The following is a 9,328-nucleotide window of genomic DNA, read 5'->3' on the forward strand; positions in this document are numbered from 1 at the left end:
CTACCCGGCCGGGTTGGACCGGGTGGGGCCGAGGGCGGGCCGCGCGGCCGGCCGGCATGTGGCTCTCCTTCTGGGAGCCTTGGCAGCCCGGACTGCGCGCTGCGCGGGGATGATGGAGAGCTTCTGGAATTTCCTGCAGCTGGAGAGCGCGGCCGGCCGGGGGAGCGAGCTAAGCGCGCGGCTCGGGCAGGGGCGCCTGGCGCCCGACCCTAGGGGGCGCCTCCGCGGCAAGGGTGGTAGGGGGAGACCTCGCCGCCCGGCCCCAGACTGCGGGAGTGGAGGAGGCACTCCTCGCCTCCCCAGCCTCTCTTTTCGGGTCTGGCGGGAGTCCAGTCCTGCGCCTCCCGGCCTGAGCGGCGGCGAAGGGCCAGGTGCAGGCAACGCCCCTCCCCCAGCCGCCTGGTTTCCCTCTCGGCCCGTCACCTCCTCCAGGAGCCAGAAACTCTGCGGCTTCATCTGGGAGGGGGGCGGAGGTGGCAGGGATCAGTGGGCAGTTTAGCCTGCCAGGTAGGCTATGGCGGCGGGAAAACTCGGAGGCGGGCTGTTCGGGCCCCGAGAACTGCTGGGCCTGCGGACTGGAGTCTCTTGCTCGAGCCAGAGGAGTCTGAGGGCTGCTAGGAGGGAGGCAAAGCAGTCTTCTCCCAGCATGCCCCCGCTCCCACCCCCGCCGCCGCTCCGCCTCCCAACTGCGGAGCCGAGGGCTGGGAAAATCCTGGATAATTTCCCCGACGGCGACAGTGGCTTTCTTTGAGGGCAGTTCTGCACCTTGCAGGCCCCAGAGTCCAGAGAAGGGCCCCGGAGTGGGAGGGGCTTCCTTTTACAGGAGCCCTGAGAATCCAGGGGAGTAGGTAAGTGACTTCTCAGGGCTCATTCTTGGAACTGTGGATTGGGGAAGGAAAGAGGTCTACCCTGCCCTTTGTTGGGGAGGGGAAGGGGCGCTTTCCCACAATTTTCTTCCCTTCCAGCACCATTTGGTGCTCTGCAAACTGATGAACCTTTTGGCAACTCAGCAGGCATCTCCCCCATCTGATGGTGGACCCTGCCAGTGGCCCCTGTTCAGTTCTGTTTCCTGCCCCCACCTAGCATACCCTCACCATGGTAAACAAAAGCAGTGGGGATAGGCACCCTTTACCTATGCCACAGTTGCCACTTACTGGCTATGTGACCTTGAACAAGTCCCTTTACTCCTGAGTTTCCCTTTACTCACATGAAAAACTAGATAACACTAGATAAGCCATGGCCTTGTGGTAGGCCTTCAAGTTGCACAACATGTCAATCAGTTAGCATAGTGTCTGCACATAGTAAGGGTGGGAAATGAAGGGCACCCGTGTGACATCAGCCCCATCCCGAGGAATAGAGGTAGCCCCCAAAACATTTGAATTCCTTTCCCCTGCACCAAGCCTGTGAGAGTTCACTTCCCAAGGTCTCTGTCACACTAGTCTCCTCACAGTGCTGCTTTTGCCTTCCACTGGGGATGGGGCGGGGGCTGGCAGAGAGCTCCAGGCTGGCTCCCCAGGGGATGGTCCAGGCAAGCTGTGAGGCTGGTGGAATTCGGCTTTCCTCTTCCTCCCATCTCTTTGCTGACCTTTCATTCTACCACTGCCAGATACCCAGATTCAAATTCAGATGCCTTGGGGCTCCTCCTCAGCCCAGGATGTCGGATCTGGGCCTGTGTGAACTCCCAACCTCCCCCACCCCCAGTTCTCCCTGTTTCCTGTTTGATTGGCCTTCTATGTCCACTGGGAAAGACCCTGGTGTACTGGGAGGAGCTCAAGGCCCCATTTATTGTCTGTGTGAACTTGAGCAAATTACTCTACCTCTTGTGAGCCTCAATTTGCTTTTCTGCAAAATGGAGTTGAAATAAAAGCTACCGGCCGGGCGCGGTGGCTCAAGCCTGTAATCCCAGCACTTTGGGAGGCCGAGACGGGTGGATCACGAGGTCAGGAGATCGAGACCATCCTGGCTAACACGGTGAAACCCCGTCTCTTCTAAAAAAATACAAAAAAAAAAAAACTAGCCGGGCATGGTGGCGGGCGCCTGTAGTCCCAACTACTCGGGAGGCTGAGGCAGGAGAATGGCGTAAACCCAGGAGGCGGAGCTTGCAGTGAGCTGAGATCCGGCCACTGCACTCCCGCCCGGGCGACAGAGCGAGACTCCGTCTCACAAAAACAACAACAAAACACTACCTAGCAGAACACCTCTTTACTCATGCATCGCAGAGGCTTCCTGGCAGACATCTTTGTAAATAATAAAAGTCAGGGATGCACTGGACCACAGAGGGAACTTGCATTCAAGGCCAGGTATAGGGATCCGTGTAACCTTCCCTTGCCTTTGGTTTGGGGAGACACCTCTTTGGGGCCCTGGGATAGGAAGTGGAGCAGGAATGAGCATCCACCAGCTCTTTCTGGCAAAGCCTGGATTCCGCCAAATTTATGTGACCCAGATTCCAGGGCTACGAGGTGCTCATGGCTTTGGATGCACTGCTGGGCAGTTCTCATAAACTCCTCTCTAGGACTACAGATGCCTCCTCCAACCAGTCCAGTCCCACCTCGCTCGGCCTCAGAAAAGTCTTCCTGGGCTAACTGTACCCTACTCCCGAGTGTCTCTCCCACCCGTAGAGGGCTCCCAATGGGGAACTATGAAAGAAAAAGGGGCTGGCAACCAGCAGTTGGGCTGTGTGACGTTAGGCAGGCTGCTTCCCCTCTCTGGGCCTTGGTTTCCTTCCTCCTGCATAGTGAAGGAGGTTGGATTAGTGGCTCCCTAAGGCACCTTCTAGCTCTGACAGGCTCCAAGCCTGTGTTGACTGATGTATCCTAGGAGATAGGCGCACACAGAGAACTAAGCTCGGAGATTCCTGTCAAGGTATCCCCTCCCCACCCTCAGAAGGTTGGAGTGCCTCCCTTCCTGAGACACACCCTTCAGGGATACTGGTGGAGGCTGTGGTGGATGGAGGGGGCAGATCACCCAAGCCAGTGGCACCGCTGCTTCCCTGGGTCCCTGTTGTCTGTGGAGAGGCCTGTGCATAGGAACAAGAGCTTGTGTCAGGCAGGGCTGTGAGACTGCGTGCTTCTAGGGGAAGGGAAAGTGTGTGTCAGTGACCAGTCAGCCTCCAGGGAATGGGGGCGCAGTGCACAAGGCAGCTAGCTCGTGGGATGGTGGTGTCTCCAGAAGAGCGATCCCAGGGGCAGTGTGTTGAGGTGTGTGCAGGACGAGGGGGCTGGCAGTGGGAGGGAGGAAGAAACATCCATGAACCAGAGAGCCGGGCTTTGGGTCAGCACAGGCTCCTCAGGGAGGCTCCAGCCTCTTGGGGAAGCGGCTGGAGTCCGCACAGTCCCACACTGCGTGGTTTCGCCTGCGCCTGGGTTTGTCAGTTGTTTATGGATGTTGAACTGAGTGGCACTGTTCGGAATTGGAGTTGTCATGTTCTGTTGTGGGGGTATCTGTAGGGGTGTTGTCAGGGCCTCTGAACAGTGCGTGTGTGGCTGGCTGGGGTACGATGCGTAGCTGTCCAGAACGGTGTTGTAAGGCAGCAGGCAGCTCCTGGTCATTTGGGCTGCTGTCAGGTGTCAGGTTGTACTGGGACCATCCGGTGGTGTTTTCAGGCTGTGAGTGAATCCTGGCCATGTTTTGGGTGCCTTGTCTCCTCTATCTTTATACAGAGGGAGGCCCCAGGACACCTAGAGGGAGATCTCCTGTCTTAATCAGTCCCTCCACAGGTAAGCAGGCAGGCAGCCTCAAGCCCCCTCACTCTCAGTAATTTTGCCACGGTGCCTAAGTCAGGAACAGGCGTGAATTGACCTTTTAACCCCTTCCCCACCACAGGATTAGACTCTGTTTCCTGTTCAATCTCTTCCAGAACCAATTCCACCCTGTCTGGACCACCCCCCAAAATGGATAAGCAACCCCCTCCATCTTTTCTCCCCAACTCCTGTTGGGCCGTGAGTGAGGGGCTGAAGGCCAGGCTGGTGCAGGGTCTGGCAGGAGCTGAGGGCCCAGGCGGGAGTGATAAATATTGAAGAGGAGGGATTTCGGTGTGGGCTGGAGCAGCTGCAGTGGTTCGAGTGTCACACTATCTCTCCCCAGGTTTACTGACCCATTTCCATTCACGCGGCTGCTGGTTTCCTAGCAACGGCAACAGTCCCCCCAGAACAGGCGGAGTGTGTGTCTGCCATTAGCGACTGCCGCAACTGTGTCAAGGTTACCCCGCTCCCTGCAAACCCACCCCGGCGGGTTTGTTTTCTGCCAGCGCCTGGCACACACCATGCCAGCCTGGGAGGGGAAGGGGAGGGGGCTGGGGGCCAGCCCCAGGGCTTGGGTGAGGTAGGGGGCTGAGGAGGAGCTGCTGTTCCTGGTCCAGTGGGAGCCAACTTGGACAGAGGCCGAAGCAGCCACCCGCCCCCCCTTGGCTGGTGGAATTCCTGAGCCTGAGGGGAGCAGGGGGTGGGGCTGTCCCTCAGCCCTGACCCCCGAGATTCCAGAGCCTGGGGGGAGGGCTGGGGGCCGAGGGGGCCTCTGGGAAGCCTGTCCGGTCTGACCCCACCTGACTTGTTCTGCTCCTGCCCTGACTTCTTCCTCCTCCTGCTGCAGCTCCAGGCTCTGCTCTGCTCCAGGCTCTTTGTCCCAGCCTGCCTCTGTGCCTGGTCTCCCCAGTCAGACTCCCCAGGGCAGGGTTGTATTTCTCCCATCAGACTAGGGGTTCCCGAGGTTGTCTTTTCCTTCTCCACCCTCAGCACCAGCTCATGACTGTTTTTCCAAATGGCATGGGAGATGAGACATTTGGGGTGGCAGAGAATACTAGTGGGGACTCTGGGCAGATACCCTCATTCCACCCCCACTCACTGAAGGAGATTCTTCCTACACTCCTTCCGCCTGGCAGCCCACACTGGCTCTGGTCACAGGAAGTAGAGTACCCTGCCTTTTCTCCCTGACAGTCAGGCTGCAAAGGGTTAAAGGAGCTCTCCCACCCCTTGCCTTGGTATGTGAGCTCCCCCAGGCTGGGGGGATGGGAGAATGGGGGGGTCTGTCACCTTATAACCACTCATGTGGTCAGCTCAGACCTGACCAGTCACATTCCTGCCCAGGAGGGCTGGGGCTTGAGGCAGAGGGGCAGGGGCAGGGGCCTGGAGGGGGCTGGGTTTGCAGGAATGGAAAGGGGGGACCAAGAAGCTGGGGCAAGGGGCTGCTGGGAAGTATTAAGATACATAAAGCTTGAGCCCATCTCCTTATTCCTCTAGGCCTCAATCTCCCTATCTTTCCTCCCAATTTGCACCCCCTAAAACCTTCCAGTGGTGCACATGCCTGTGACACAGGTACAGACCTGGTCCCAGTTCTAAACAAAGAGAAGAGTGTGGCCAAGGCAGTTTCTGACATGCAGGGCAGCTCAGGGACTTGTTGGTAGCCTGCAGTGTGACTTTCTGGTGCTTAGGGGAGGTTGGCTAGGTTTTTGGCTGGGTCAGAGGATTTGAGATCTAGGGTATGGATCAGGCTGTGCTAGACAGTAGAAAGAGACCTGGGCGGGACCCAGGAAACTTGGTTCTTTGCCCAGCCCTGTGCCTGACTCCTAATGGCCTCAGTATCCCTGTTTGAAGGGTTTAGGCCAGTGGTCTCTAAAAGCCCTCCTGTCCTGTTAGTCAATAGCCCTGGGTGAGAGATGAGGGGTGGGGGGCGATGGTCTGGAGGGGTGTGGGAAGCTGCCAGCTCAAGGGGGAGTTTGCAACGTGATCCCAGAGCGAAAATAGCCCAGGTCATTTTCAGCTGCTTGGGCGGAGGTATCTGATCCCGGCAGGGCAGCTTGGGCAGGGGGCAGGGAGGAGCATTCTGTAAAGCTCTCTGGGAAACCGGACCCTAGGATGGGAGGGTAGGGAAAGGTTGGCATGCCCGGCTGGGCTTCCTGAGACCCGCTGGGGGCCGGGGAATGGAAAGATGAGGAATGCAGAGGGTTAACAGGAGGTGAAGGCTGGACTCCAGCCCCCTTTGGGTCCTGGCCTGGCTGAGGTGAAAGGTCAGCTCCAGGGAGTCCAGGCACAGCTGGGGAAAGAGTAACCCGATCCTTCTCCCTAACCAGGCTCAGGGCATCACAGTGCCGCCTCCCCCAGGAAAGGTGCTTTGACATCCCCAGGAAGGAGTTTGTTTCTACTTGTTCTCAGCAGGAGTTGGGGGCTAGGGGAGGGTCCAGGCCTGTGGGGTCAGGGAGAGCTACAGGCCAGGTGCCCCAACCAATATGGCAGCGCTTTGTCATCCCGGGGTCAGGGGAGGTGGAGGTGAGCCTGCTGGAAAGGTTAGAGGTAGCCTGTTCTGGCCCTGCTCTCACTCTGCCCCATTTATGACTCCTGACGGCCAGCATCAGGGCTGGGGAAGCTTAGAGGTAGGAGACGCTTCTCCCTTCCCCAAACACACTGAGTAGTGACAGAACCTGCCTGGTACTAGACTGTGACAGCAAGATATGTTTGGGGTGGAGAATTACACCTCGACTCTGAGATAGATGGCTTTGCTGTCTGCAGTTGTGTGTGTGGTGGGGTGCTAGGGTGTAAGGTGGTGTGATGGGAGGCTGAGATGATGCGACATGGAAGAACATGGGGTTCAAATACTTGCCCGTCTTAGGCAGGCTATTTTACCCAAGCCTCAGTTTCCCCATCTACAAAATAAGACTAATAGGACTCACCATGTAGGTGATGATGAAGATTGGCACAGAGTAAGTGCTCAGTAAAAAGTAACCTTAACAGGCCTTATTGGATGCCAAGGTCACACACAGTGTGGAGCCAACATTGCAGCTGGCAGTCTGACTCTAGAGCAGGGGTTGGTGAGCTATAGACCATATGAGGGAGAAGGCAATTTCCAGAATGTGACTGCGTCAGTGTCCCCAGGGCTGCACACTAGGTGATGGGGGGGTAGTATCCAGATGATTTGGGGTGGGATGGGGTGAAGGGGCTTTCAGTATGTGGCAAGTGGGGAGGTTCGGGGCAGGGCTCTTCTGACAGCCGACTTCTGGGGCTTTCGCCAGCCCCCCGCGCCCCACCCTGACGGGCTTTGTGTGGCTGTGTGGGTGTAGTTGTCCCTGGAGTGCGGCTGTAGGTATGTTTGAGAAGGCGCAGGCATCCCGAGAAAGAACAAGTCGCCTTTTGTACGCGTCCAGCCCCAGGCTGGGCTGGGTGCTCTCTGGGGGATCCCCTGTTTCCGCGCCCAACTCCCCGCCCACGGACAGTGCCCCGGCCCGCCGCAGGCCCCCCACCTGAGGGGCGCATTGAGCGGGGCGCCCCCTCCCGGGGACCCGCGCCGCGGCCGGGGGAAAGGGTCCGGGGAAGAGGGCCGGGGAAGAGGGCGTGTCCGAAGCCCCGACCCCGCCCCCTGACATCACTCCAGGTGCTACCAATCTCCGGGAGCCCGGCCCGCGCGGCCCGCCCCCTCGCCGGCACCCTCCTAGTGTTCGGGACGCGCCGTGGGTGGAGTCGGCGGGAGGTGGAGGAAGAGGGAGGGCTGGCCTGAGGGGCGGAGACCGTTGAAGGCCTCGCCCTTCCAAGTCTAGGAGAGGCTGAACACGCGACCTGGAGACCGAGCTGCTCTGCTCCGGTGAAGTGAAGCTCCTCACAAGACCTCTGTCCTGGAGTGCTCCACCTTCCTGCCCACCTGCCCCAGATCTTGCCAAGTACCACTTTGTGCAGGAAGCCTTCCCAGAACCTACCCTCCGATCTTTTCTGATTACCTGCACCCTCTAGGGCCCTCTGTAGTAAGGGCAGTACCAGCACTACTGCCAGCGCTAGCTGCCGTCCCCTGAGCAGTCTGCTGTGTACCCCACACTGCTCCATGTTTTTCATGGAACATCTTACCGGCTGCGTTTCTGCTGGCCGTCCACCTTGTATTATCGGGCCCTTCTCACCCACAGGGTTGGGTGTTCCTCTAGTCAGGCGTTACAGACACGGGCCCACCTCAGAATAGTCACCACTGCCTCCAGAGTCACACAGAGCAAGGAGGTAGGAGCATCAAAGCTGGACACCAGGTTTCCCAGCTCCCTTCAGGCCTTTGGTTCAGGTGTGTGACTAAGAGCAGGGAGTTGCACAGAGACTTGCTTTAGGCCTCACCTTTCCGCATAGGAGGCCTCTGCCCTTCCCAGTCCCTCCCCACAGATTGGAAGAGCCCTAAGCCTACTTTCCTCTGCAATTCACAATCTGGACCAGAACCCCAACTTCTGGGAAGAGGGAGAGATGTTGTGGGAGCTGGGAGGGCTTTTGCAAGCCAAAGGAGCAGTTCTGGGCTACAAGGAGTATTGTGGGCCCAGTGGATTTGGGGGTGCTTGTGTTGGGGACATAATGATTTCGCTTGCAGGTGGGAGGTTCCAAGTTAGGCAAAGAGGAGGGTTAGGAGCCACAAGTATGTGGGGTTCACTGCAGTGCAAGGGAGGCAGGGATTATGCTGGGCCAGCACTGCCCCCACCAGCAGCCTGGCCCGGTGGAATGCTGGGAGGCCCCAGGGATGGGGCCAGGCAGCCAAGGTGTCTCCGGTGGCACGGAAGCAGTTAAGAGCTGCCTCAGCCTGTTCCTTCAGACAATTAGTGACATCTCGCTTGACAACACCACACTGAGCCGATGCAGACCTCAGCCCCCCCTCCTGGCCCCCCGACGGCCGCTTCAGCTGTTTATTCTTGGGCTTTAACAATTGGGATTCTGACTTGGAGGAGCGGGCGCCCCGCGCTGCCCTCTGACCCGCCGTCGCCTTGGCAACTGGAGCCCGGTAGGCCTGGGCTCTGCGTTAGGATTACAGATCCTGAATTCACAATCTTGCTGCTCCCCTGCAAGCAGCAGCGGCAGCAAGCAGCAGCATGCAGGATCTTCAGCTAGACTGGAGGGGACAGAGAGGAGGGTCCCCAGGGCCAGCCTGAGGCGCATGCAGGAAGCTGGGAAGCCCACAGACAGCCTGGAGAGCCGTGCACCTTCCGCAGCCTCCCTAGGATTGGGCAGGGCCCAGAGCTGCGCTCTACTCCCAACATCTCTGTGGCTCTCTGGAAACTTTCTTCCTGGTAGAACCCCGAGGGCAGGGGCGAGGCTTCTTCCTTACCCTGCCTTTCCCCCTCAGTCAGCCCCCTACCATGCCCAGAGCGCCAAGTGCCAGCAGACTGTGCCCCTGCCGTGCCCGCCGCCATGGCAACAGGCCCCCCTCCCTCAACAGCTCTGCTCCTTCTTCCCCCCACCCTAGCAGCCAACTGCCCCAGCTGAAACCAGAGCTGATGCATCTGTGAGCCTCATGCCCAGACCCACATTCCATTTCTGTCCTCTGTCCCCCCCCCCAGTTCTGGCAACGACATCCCTCCTCCTCCTCCTCCTCCTCCTCCTCCTCC

The 9,328-nt window shown here is 58.8% G+C and overlaps 1 protein-coding gene across 4 annotated transcripts in view; it reads left to right on the forward strand.

Annotated features, from left to right (window-relative positions):
* AHDC1 (AT-hook DNA binding motif containing 1) overlaps positions 1 to 9,328 on the forward strand; it is a 74,409-nt gene that overhangs the window by 30,935 nt on the left and 34,146 nt on the right. The window contains exon 1 of one of the 4 annotated variants that reach the window (XM_017856404.1): positions 31 to 848. The exons of the other annotated variants lie outside the window; for them this stretch is intronic. The gene's annotated coding sequence lies outside the window, so the exon portion shown is untranslated. Of the gene's footprint in view, positions 1 to 30; positions 849 to 9,328 lie in introns of those variants that run through there. 4 annotated transcript variants of the gene reach the window in all.

The sequence above is a fragment of the Rhinopithecus bieti genome, unplaced genomic scaffold, assembly GCF_001698545.2.
Source record: "Rhinopithecus bieti isolate Rb0 unplaced genomic scaffold, ASM169854v2 scaffold_41082, whole genome shotgun sequence".
In the NCBI taxonomy this organism is placed as follows: Eukaryota; Metazoa; Chordata; class Mammalia; order Primates; family Cercopithecidae; genus Rhinopithecus; species Rhinopithecus bieti.